The following is a 12,801-nucleotide window of genomic DNA, read 5'->3' as shown; positions in this document are numbered from 1 at the left end:
TGATGATGATGATGATGATGATGATGATTATAAGTGAAATTTAGTAGAATTATATTTCTCTATTTTTTTTATCCATGTATATGGAAGAGAAAGAGCATGAATGCATTCTCTTTGCTTATTTCCTTTTCTCTTAAGAAGCTTCGTCTATGACAGTGTGGAAGCATATAGGGAACAGGCAGCAGCCATAGAACATCATCCTTTTGTGAACATAAGTTTCCTTAATATATGACTGTTCTGAGAATGCCATAGATTTCAGCAAGCAGATGTGTATGCTTTACACACATGGGAACATTGTGTTGTTGCTTTTTTACCTTTTAGATTACTAGAGAAGTGGATTTATTTTGGTGCTCAAATTAGAGTTCCCAGCTTGGTGGTCTCATTACTGTCTAGCTCCCCAAACCACCATACAATCTAAGACAAACTTGACAGCTTCTGCTCAGGGGAGACATAGGCAGCTGGAACTAAAACAGCCAAGATGCCATAAATCAGGAACAAAATGCCTTTGTAAAAGGTGTAAGGATTAGGTAAAGCACAGCAACTGTCAGCACTGTACACAGAACAAGCCAGGACAGTAAATCTCACATTTTCATAAGCACTAAAGTGTCCCAAACGTCCAAAGAGAGTGAAGTACAGTAAACACATACATGCACGCACGCACACACGCACGCACGCACACACGTAATGTTCTTCTCTACATAAATATAGTTTATTTCTGCATGGCCTAGTTGCAGGGTTCCTTAAATCTAGCATGCTGCCAAGAGTTGTGCAGATGGGTGACATGATATAGCTAGGTCACATTCAGTACAGTTTTTTAAAAAAACAACAGCTAAAATCAGCAGACAGTATCTGAAATGCCGAATGCATATGAGGGATGTTCTATGAAAAAAACAGGTGGGATGTCCTGTCTTGGCTTGAATATTCATAAGGCTGTAGAGGAGAGGGAGAGGGAGAGAGAACTGGCATCCAGCAACCATTCCATTACGCTGTGATGGAGGTTTAAAAGTGACACATGTCAGAGTTCAGCGGCATACTGTCGATTTCCACCCCTTTGTTGCCACTGTACCAACAAATAGTTCAGTGGTAGTGGGAGGAGTGTGACTTTAAGGGGCCCACAGGGGTTGGAAAGTAGACTCCAATTTGCCAAAGCTGCCCAACCCTGCACTAAGCTATAGTAGAGGGAGAATTAGAAAACAGGGTCATTCCATCAGCTCAACTAAGGCCTTAGCTATCCTGGGATCGTCCCGGGGTCATCCCTGTTAAGGTAAATGACACACAGGGGATCCCGGGAGCAGGCAGAGACGACCCCGGGATGATCCCGGGATAAACCTTAGGTCTAGCTAAGGCCTGAGAGACAGTTATTTTTGGCTCCTCCTGTCTTTGTCTTCTTTCTATTCAGGCTGATCATAATAAGAAGCCCAACAATGTCCATCTGACTACAATCATGAGCGTAGCATTATGTTTCTCAGAAAACTCGTGCTTTCGATGGGAGGCAAATGACGAGGCTTGCTAAGTAATCCACAAAGCTTTTATTAAGCAACAAACAACTCTTCTACCTGAAGAGAGTCTAATCTCTTGGATACTTCCCTCTAGGCAAAACTATGCAAACTAAGCAAGACAATTGTCCGCTCAAGAAGAATAGGAAGCCTCTTCCCAAACACCCGTAACTTCAGAGAGCCTGGTGCGGAGGGAGGTTCTGGCGCAATCCTAGTCAGACCACTCTGTGCATTTTAGCTTCCAGCGGACCCTAGCATCAGCTAGCTTGTTGGGACGCTCTCCTCTGGAAGAAAGCTCACTTCCCACTGAGTATGTAGGATTTGGCCTTGAGGAGATAAGCTCTGGAGAGGGCTGACTCCCAGCTGGGGTATCACCCGCCCGTGAGAGCTTCCTCCCCCACTGGTACAGGCTGGCTGGTGTCTGGCACCACCTCCTTTAGTTCTGAATCTGATTCTGATCGATTACCTGAAACACTTTCTCCCAAAACAGGGGCAGTAGGGTTAGATATGACATTATAACTGCATTACATCTGTTCATTATGAAAAGAATTGCATGACATTAAGAATTAAGAAAAGCTGAGATTTCTTCTTTTCTTTTCCCCTACCCATTGTTTTGTGCCATGTCTTTAGATTGTAAACCTGAGGGCAGAGACTGATTTCTTTTTCTTGCGATGTACTCTACTCTGAGATCCTCTCCAGTGGAAGTGTGGGGTATAAATACTTACACAAACATAGTGAGTACTTTTTTTAAAAAAAAGCACTTCCTTGTGTACATTGAATCGAGTAGTTCAACAAATCTAATAGGCTCTCCAAGACAGACAAGAATGATCAAACATATTATGTTCCATTGGCCTTCAGCTGGTGGGTCGGGACCAGCCTGGGTCACAGCCTGACATGGTGGGGTAGAACAGCAGCATTATCTATCCACTATACAAATAAAAATAATAAGAAAAAACTGGGCTAAAGGTGGGATCCAGGACTTAAAAGTTTGGATACTATTGCTAGCATAATATTTGTATAAAACGGGCATATTTAGAACAAAATTAAATAAATGGGTGGTGGTGTAACTCCTTGTTATCATGAAATACGTATCAAGATTTTGATATGGGGCTCCTTCACACATCCCCATTTTACAGATAGAGGTGCCAACTTGTTTGAAAAGAATATCAAACAAGTTGGCACCTCTTATTAATGATATCCATGACCCCCCTGGAAAAAGTGAAGCAGAAGTTGAGGGGGCAGGATTGCAGTTTGAGATTGATAAACAAATGGTCAAGGAACACCTACTTTCTTTGAATGAGTTCAAATCTCCAGGGCCCGATGAACTGCATCCTAGAATAATGAAGGAGCTAGCGGAAGAACACTCAGAACCTTTGAATATTATCTTTGCAAAATCATGGAAGACGGGTGAGGTGCCGGACGACTGGAGAAGGGCTAATGTTGTCCCTATCTTCAAAAAGGAGGAACCTGGGAACTACAGACCAGTCAGTCTGACATCCATCCCTGGGAAAATTCTGGAGCAGATTATAAAGAAGTCAGTCTGTAAACACCTTGAAATCAATGCAGTGATTACTAGAAGTCAACATGGATTTGTCAGGAACAAATCCTGTCAGACTAATTTGATCTCATTTTTTGATTGGGTAACCTCCCTTGTGCACTGTGGGAATGCTGTGGACGTCATATATCTTGACTTCAGCAAAGCTTTTGACAAAGTGCCCCATGATATTCTGATTAACAAACTAGCTAAAAGTGGGCTAGATGGAACAACTATTAGGTGGATTCACAGCTGGCTACAGAATCGGACTCAAAGAGTGCTTATCAATAGAACCTTCTCAAACTGGGGAGAGGCAACGAGTGGGGTACATACTTGGCTCAGCAATACTACAAACGAGAAGGATCTTGGAATTGTTGTAGATCACAAGCTGAATATGAGCCAACATTGTGATATGGCTGCAAGAAAGGCAAATGCTATTTTGGGCTGCATTAATAGAAGTATAGCTTCCAAATCACGTGAGGTACTGGTTCCTCTCTATTCGGCCCTGGTTAGGCCTCATCTAGAGTATTGTGTCCAGTTCTGGGCTCCACAATTCAAGAAGGATGCAGACAACCTGGAGCGTGTTCAGAAGAGGGCAACCAGGATGATCAGAGGTCTAGAAACAAAGCCCTATGAAGAGAGACTGAAAGAACTGGGCATGTTTAGCCTGGAGAAGAGAAGATTGAGGGGAGACATGATAGCACTCTTCAAATACTTAAAAGGTTGTCACACAGAGGAGGGCCAGGATCTCTTCTTGATCCTCCCAGAGTGCAGGACACAGAATAACGGGCTCAAGTTAAGGGAAGCCAGATTCCAGCTGGACATCAAGAAAAACTTCCTGACTGTTAGAGCAGTACAACAATGGAATCCGTTACCTAGGGAGGTTGTGGGCTCTCCCACACTAGAAGCATTCAAGAGGCAGCTGGACAACCATCTGTCAGGGATGCTTTAGGGTGGATTCCTGCATTGAGCAGGGGATTGGACTCGATGGCCTTGTAGGCCCCTTCCAACTCTGCTATTCTATGATTCTATGATCCCTAAATGGGGCTGGTTTGGTGAAGGAGGATCAATGCCGGGATGGAATGGAGATAGAATGCGTCAACTACCAATTCCAATTGTTAAGAATCCCTTCATTGCATCAATACATGACAAATCTGGTTCCTGCAACTTTTTGACAACAACCAATATGCTTCCAGTTTGTTGTCTGCTTTCCATTTTCCAGTGTACCAAACATGTTCACATGCCGGCTCTTTTGATAGCTTACAGCACCTCAGAATGCATATCATTATTTTGTTCCTATCCCAACACTTGAAAATGGACTTGAGAGATAAGACCAACTAAGACAAAGGAATAGATTTGTTTGTGTAAAGATTATTTTAAGCTGGCTCGAAGCAGTTGAAAAATCTCAGGAGGGGAAATACAAAGCAGTAAGGCAATCTGACTGTTTTTCATCTCCCCGCAACTCCTAGAGGTTACGCATAAGAAGATTAAGAAACAACACACAGAGCCACAATTGAAATGCTTCCTAATGAAAACAATTTTTTGCCATGTTTGATGGTTTATATCTATCATCCTTTGACAGCAGCATAATGGGAAAAGACAATTTAATGCAATAAAATGATTACACTTTATAAACAAGACATTTGGTCTACATTGTTTCACAAACAAAACACGACAAATTTCAGACCCAAATGACATTGGAATAACCTAAACAGAGTGAATGCAGGTGTTGACATGTGTATAGCCTTTTGTCAGCAATTTGATTTTCACAGGAAATGAAAGTTTTTGAGAGGAAAATTGTTCTGATGATTATATATGGACCCTCTGATGCTTTTATGCAAATAAAATTATGAACTTCATAGAGACTACATTGGTCTGAGGCAAGCATAAATGGGCCATGAATTCAAGTGGTTTTTGTTTTGTTTTGTTTACAATTTGTGTAGTTTGTATAGGTCATTTTGTTCTTATGTTGGATATTGCAAAGTATTTACAAGCTTCAGTACCAAGCAGGAAATGTGTGATTAATTTACATGTGACTTTTTTTTTTTTTTTGCCGAATAATTGATGAATGTAAAACTAGAGCTGGTACGCCTCTCGCTCATGCCCAATAAGCATAAAAATGCTGCCTCCTCAAGAGTAACTAAGTGCAGTAATTCCAACAGTACTTCGTATCACACTTGCAATACCTCACAGTTATCTGGGATACTGAATGCAGTGAAATGTGAGAAGAATCGAAGAAGGTATCTCTATATTAATCTCAAGGCTTACAGCATACATTTCTCCATTTTAAATGCCGGTTCTGTGGTTCTTCTCAAACCATCGAGGTTTTCCGAAGCTGCAAATCGGAGAAATGTTATTCATAGACATACTTTAAAGTTAGATTTCCCCTGAACACCCATATATAACTATATTACTAAGTCCAGTGTCACTTGGAGGATGAACTATATAAGGACCATACACATACACACACACACACTAAATACTCCAATACTCACCACCCTCCTTACAGTATACACACTCAGATGTTGGAGAACTGACATGGCTCATAAAATCCTAGAATTGCAAATTTATCAAGTACCTATCATTCTCAATGGTCTCTCATGAGGCAACTACCCATCATCTCTCTATAGCTCTATTTATGCAATCCCTCTTTCGGTGTGCTACAAAGAAACAGAGAAACAAATTACAAAAAGGAGTGAGCCATTCACTACAGGCAGCAAGGGGGATTTGTCCCCTAACCCAAATATGGCAGTCAAATTGAATCTGAGCCCTTTTGCCATGCATCTTGCCACTGAGTGCTACTCAGAATCTGTTGAAAAGAAATGATTTGTGAAGCATAACCTCAAATAACACAATCCTATGCACTCTTGCCTGAAAGTAAGACCCCACTGAATAGAATGTTACTCATAAATAGAATGTTACTCACTTTCTCCTACAGAAAGTGGAGGAAGGAACTAGAGGATCGGCAATCCTTGACTTGCTATTGACCAATAGGGATGACTTAGTGGATAAAGTGGCAGTTACGGGAACTCTGGGGGAAAGTGTCCACGTCATACTTAAATTCTTGATTATGAAGGAGACAAAAGTTGAGTGTAGGCATACACGTACTCTGATTTTAATAAACTCAGAACTATGATAACTAAGGTCCCGTGGCAAATGAGCCTAATGAGAAAAGGAGTGCAGGATGGGTGGGAGTATTTAAAAAAGGAAATTTTAAAGGCACAGTTACAGACAATTCCAACAAGGAGAAAAGATAGAAGACAACAGAGGAAACCAATGTGGCTCCACAAAAAGCTTAGAGATGATCTGAAAACAAAAAAGGATACATATAGGAAGTGGAAGGAAGGCCAGGCTACAAAAGAAGAGTACAGACAGGTGGCACAGAAGTGCCGAAATGGCATCAGGAAGGCTAAAGCTGAGAATGAGCTGAGATTAGCGAGGGATGCTAAAGGCAATAAAAAGGCTTACTTCAGATACGTGAGTAGTAAAAGACAGAGGAAAGAAATGGTGGTTCAACTGCTTAATGAGGATGGCAAATTGATAACAGGTGAAAAAGAAAAGGCTGAAGTGCTCAATTCCTACTTTGCCTCAGTCTTCTCCCAAAAGCGGGTCTATGACCCTCCTGGAAAAAGTGAAGAAGTTGAGGGGGCAGGATTGCAGTTTGAGATTGATAAACAAATGGTCAAAGAACACCTAATTTCCTTGAATGAGTTCAAATCTCCAGGGCCCGATGAACTGCATCCTAGAGTAATGAAAGAGCTAGTGGAAGAACTCTCAGAACCTTTGTCTATTATCTTTGCAAATTCATGGAAGACAGGTGAGGTGCCGGACGACTGGAAGAGGGCTAACGTTGTCCCTATCTTCGAAAAGGGCAAAAAGGAGTAACCTGGGAACTACAGACTAGTCAGTCTGACATCCATCCCTGGGAAAATTCTGGAGCAGATTATAAAGAAGTCAATCTGTAAACACCTTGAAATCAATGCCGTGATTACTAGAAGCCAACATGGATTTGTCAGGAACAAATCCTGTCAGACTAATTTGATCTCATTTTTTGATCGGGTAACCTCTCTTGTGGACTGTGGGAATGCTGTGGATGTCATATATGTTGACTTCAGCAAAGCTTTTGACAAAGTGCCCCATGATATTCTGATTAACAAACTAGCTAAAAGTGGGCTAGGTGGAACAACTATTAGGTGGATTCAAAGTTGGCTACAGAATCAGACTCAAAGAGTACTTATCAATGGAACCTTCTCAAACTGGGGAGAGGTAATGAGTGGGGTACCGCAGGGATCAGTCCTGGGCCCAGTGCTCTTCAATATTTTGATTAATGATTTGGACGAGGAGGTGCAGGGAACGCTTATCAAATTTGCAGATGACACAAAATTTGCAGATGACACTGGATGGGTGGGATAGCTAATACCCTGGAAGACAGAAACAAACTTCAAAGTGATCTTGATAGGCTGGGCTGAAAACAACAGAATGAAATTTAATAGGGATAAATGCCAAGTTCTACATTTAGGAAATAGAAACCAAATGCACAGTTACAAGATGGGGGATACTTGGCTCAGCAATACTACAAACGAGAAGGATCTTGGAATTGTTGTAGATCACAAGTTGAATATGAGCCAACATATTATCATATTAATCATATCTGATTATCTGGATCCATTTCAGTCGGGCTTCAGGCCTGGTTTTGGCATGGAAACCACCTTGGTCGCCCTGTATGATGACCTATGTTGGGAGAAAGACAAGAGAGGGAATGTGACTCTGTTGATTCTCCTCGACCTCTCAGCAGCTTTCGATACCATTGACCATGGTATCCTTCTGGGACGACTCGTGGAGCTGGGAGTGGGAGGTACTGCTTTGCAGTGGTTCCGCTCTTATTTGGCGGGTCGGATACAGAAGATGGTGCTTGGGGAACATTACTCGGCCCCGTGGACTCTCAAGTATGGGGTCCCGCAGGGGTCGGTTTTGTCCCCCATGTTGTTTAACATTTACATGAAGCTGCTGGGTGCGGTCATCCAGAGCTTTGGAGTGTGCTGTCATCAGTATGCTGACGACACGCAGCTCTATTTCTCCTTTTCACCTTCAGCAGGAGAGGCTGTGGATGTGTTGAACCGGTGCCTGGCTGCGACAATGGACTGGATGAGGGCTAATAAACTGAAACTCAATCCAGACAAGACTGAGATGCTGTTGGTAGGTGATTCCGCTGACAGGATGGGGGGTGTTCTACCGGTTCTGGATGGGATTGCACTCACCCTGAAGGAGCAGGTTCATAGCTTGGGGGTTCTTTTAGATCCATCATTGTCACTTGAGGCTCAGGTGACCTCAGTGGCACGGAGTGCTTTCTACAAACTCCGGTTGGTGGCCCAGCTACACCCCTATCTAGACAGGGATAACCTGGCTTCAGTTGTCCATGCTCTGGTAACCTCCAAGTTAGATTACTGCAATGCGCTCTATGTAGGGCTGCCTTTGAAGACGGTTCAGAAGCTGCAGCTCGTGCAAAATGCAGCGGCCAGATTGATTTCGGGAACCAGAAGGTCTGACCATATAACACCTGCTCTGGTCCGCTTGCACTGGCTGCCTGTATGTTTCCGAGCCCAATTCAAGGTGCTGGTTTTGACCTATAAAGCCTTACACAGCTTGGGACCACAATACCTGACAGAACGCCTCTCCCGACGTGAATATACCCGGTCACTACGTTCAACATCTAATGTCCTCCTCCGGGTGCCTTCTCCCAGAGAGGCTTGGAGTGTGGCAATGAGGGACAGGGCCTTTTCGGTGGTGGCCCCCAGACTATGGAATGATCTCCCTGACGAGGCTCGCCTGGCACCAACGCTGCTATCTTGCCGGTGCCTGGTTAAGACTTTCCTCTTTGCCCAGGCATATGGCGGCACATCTTAATCACCCACATGTTTAGTTTTTTATTTTAACGGTTTTAAATGCTTTATGTGTGTACGTTCTGTGTTTCAGAATTTTAAATTTTGTATACTTGTTTTTATCTCAATTTTAGAATTTCTGGCTCCCATAGCCAGAGCCCTGGCTATGGGAGCGGTATATAAGTGCAATAAATAAATAAATAAATAAATAAATAAATAAATAAATAAATAAATAAACACTGCGATGTGGCTGCAAGAAAGGCAAATGCTATTTTGGGCTGCATTAATAGAAGTATAGCTTCCAAATCACGTGAGGTACTGGTTCCTCTCTATTCAGCCCTGGTTAGGCCTCATCTAGAGTATTGCGTCCAGTTCTGGGCTCCACAATTCAAGAAGGACACAGACAAGCTGGAGCATGTTCAGAGGAGGGCAACCAGGATGATCAGGGGTCTGGAAACGAAGTCCTATGAAGGGAGACTGAAAGAACTGGGCATGTTTAGCCTGGAGAAGAGAAGATTGAGGGGAGACATGATAGCACTCTTCAAATACTTTAAAAGTTGTCACACAGAAGAGGGCCAGGATCTCTTCTTGATCCTCCCAGAGTGCAGGACACGGAATAACGGGCTCAAGTTAAAGGAAGCCAGATTCCGGCTGGACATCAGGAAAAACTTCCTGACTGTTAGAGCAGTGCGACAATGGAATCAGTTACCTAGGGAGGTTGTGGGCTCTCCCATACTAGAGGCATTCAAGAGGCAGCTGGACAACCATCTGTCAGGGATGCTTTAGGGTGGATTCCTGCATTGAGCAGGGTGTTGGACTTGATGGCCTTGTAGGCCCCTTCCAACTCTGCTATTCTATGATTCTATGATTCAGTTCTGAATAAACAGGTTTGGGATTGCACTCTAAAAAACCAAGTCCCACATATATCCTTTAGCATATTCTAAGTAGCATATTCTCTCTCTCTCTCTCTCTCTCTCTCTCACACACACACACACACACAGTAATTGTTTTTTTGAGCCATAGACCTATCTGACAGCTCCCTGGATAAAAACAAGCGCTGCTGTTAAAATGAAAAAAGAAAAAGAAAAGAAAACCCACTAAAAACAGCTAGCATTATCCTATTGTTCTGCATCTTACTGAATAATACTGGGCAATGTTTCCAATGGATGCTTCAAACAATAAAGCACCAATCTCTTGTTGGTGCGGGCCCTCGTTGCCCTCCCCTCTTCAATGTTTACAATGCTCAGTGTAAGCGTGATTACTTATATACATTCTCTTGTCCAGGAAATTCTTTTGTATTATCAGTTTTCTACCATGTAACATTAGCTTGTCGCTCCTAGGGGAAGGCAGAAGGTGTACACAGGACAGCAGGAATTAATACAACAGTAGAATGGATTAATTCAATAGTAATGACTGTTCATGGCTGCCTGTGATCCCACAAGTTTAGGATGGAAATTTCAAAAGGCCTCAATACACTGCCAAAGAGAGCAATGGCCTGTTCTAGGACTTCCTTTACTGTCGGCTCTGAAAGCTGCTCCACAGCAATGCATTATTATTTTTTGCTACTTGTTATTGATGATGACTTTTAACTCACATGTGATGGAGGGAAAGGAAAAGAAACCATGTGTGAGTGAGTAAAGGTCGTCCATGATGAGTCAAAACACATATTGTAATCCATACCCAGGCCATTGGACAGTCTGTTTATGCAAGATCATATTTTAAATTTAAAATGTTCTCCCCCCTCTCCCAATACTCTCTGACATTTTACTTGGGAAATTATTTCATCTATTATTTCATCAGATGGGGGGGGGGAATCGTGTTTCCTACCATCGCTTTTCTGTCTCACAGTAGGAATGAGCAGCTTCCTCTTTCTCCATACGGGAAAAAAAGAAGAAGGAGCAATGACCACGTGGCCCGTTCAGTGGGCATTTTTTATCGTGCTGCTTTTCTTGCACACAGCAGGAAATGGTGGCAAGTTTTGCTTCAATAATAAAAAAAATCGGATTTACCTGGTCTTATTTTGTCATGGAAAATAGAGCTGAAGGAGCAGGAAACACACAGGAGGAGGACAGCATCATCAAAAGGACCCGCGAACATCTGTAAGTGGCCAGTAACATGCATGCTATATTAACACTTATCTGATGACCTTCTATGACACAATGAGCTTCAACCTGAATGTTTCCCATGCATGTATAAATATCAAAATGAGCGTTTTCTGACATTAAAAGCTATACAAAACAGCAGTGTTGGAGTTTTCAGAAATTGACTACTTCCAGTTTTCTGAATTCAATCTTAATTCAAGCTTTAATTAGACTGGAATTATTTGATGACCATTTGACCAGTTTGCCAGTATTCCTCTCCACCCTATCCATGTATTTCACAGCAGATTAATTAATAAGACTATATGCCTGACTGTGAAAATCTTTGTCTCTAAGACCAAATCCACAAATTATCAGAATGAGTGATATGAATGTCATTTCCCCCGAGCCCTTATTCCACACCACTGTGGGAGGGGATCTACACAGCGTCGTGAAGGCGCTTGCGTGGGCTTCCAGTGCGCCCCAAAACTCATTGTGTAGATCCTGCCCTACCTGTCCAGAAGAGGAGGAGGAGGAGGCGGAGGTGGCCCCGCATCGCCCCTCGCGGGGATGGGGCGAAAAGGATCTACACAATGAGTTTTGGGGCACACGCAAGCGCCTTCACGACACTGTGTAGATCCACCCTGGGTCATTTGAAATGGATCATATCCATAGTGGTGCTCCTGATGGCAGAAAGGAAATTTCAGGCATAGAAATTCTCATGTTCTCTATCCCTCTGATTTGATTTCCTTATTTTACGTATTGCAAAATATGTGGCATTTGGGCATAATGTCAGTTTCTCTCAGTTTCTCATTTTTCCTATCTTATCTTTAGTTCTTGAACTTTGTGCACATTTCTCCCAATGCTAACGCTTTTGCTTGATATACACATTTTGTTTACAAGCAGTTTCCCTTATAACGTGTTTTACCTTGCTTTGTACATAATTTTTAATTGGAGGATTCCATTGTAAAGTTCTGAAAAGTGTAAAATTCGAAGGATAACTGTACAAATTTGAGGTGAGCTGTGTTACCTGCTCCAATTCTGCTCACCAAATTTAGTGAGGGCATTTGCCTATTTTTACAATACCCTTCATCTGGGACATTCCAGCTAAATAGTGGTGGCCAAGAATGGCACACACACACCCAAAATAAGCACAAAAGCAGTTAAAGGAGGATAGAACCCAAAACAACAATGATGATGTAGTCCTGATTATTTGGGGTCAAAGTGCAATTGCTTTTAACTAGCATGTAGTTGTGATTAGGACTGGAATCTTAGGTCTTTGCTAGACCTACCTTAAAATCCACGACGGAGGAGAGAGCCCGCGATGTAACTATTGCGGGCTGTCGCCCTAGTCTAGACGTCAAACACAATGAGCTGAAGGAAAGACCTGTCGCATCCGCCATATTTTTCAATTTTAAAGGGGTGATGCGCATGAACGCTGGTGCACTCAGGTAAGTTTTTTAAAAAATTAATTTGATTTCCCTGCTCCCCCACCCTGCCCCGATGGGCACAGCGAGTAATTGCGCAGAGCCGGGAAAAGCTGCGGAATGGGCTGCACGCTCATGGTCTCGGGCTCAGCCCGAGACCACAGGAAAAATCAGGCTTAAAGGGGTAGGCTATATCCCGGGGCCAGGGAGGGTTGATCCCTCTCTGAGCCTGGGATCCCTATGTCATCTGGACACACAGGGGCGATCCCGGGTATCAGCCCATGATATAGCCTGGTCTAGCTAAGGCATTAGTCACAATGTAGAAATAAATTATATATATATATATATATATATATATATATATATATATGGTTTTCAATAAAAGCAGTT

Source organism: Elgaria multicarinata, chromosome 4 (genome assembly GCF_023053635.1).
Source record: "Elgaria multicarinata webbii isolate HBS135686 ecotype San Diego chromosome 4, rElgMul1.1.pri, whole genome shotgun sequence".
Lineage (NCBI taxonomy): Eukaryota > Metazoa > Chordata > Lepidosauria > Squamata > Anguidae > Elgaria > Elgaria multicarinata.
Note: the sequence above shows the minus strand (reverse complement) of the source record.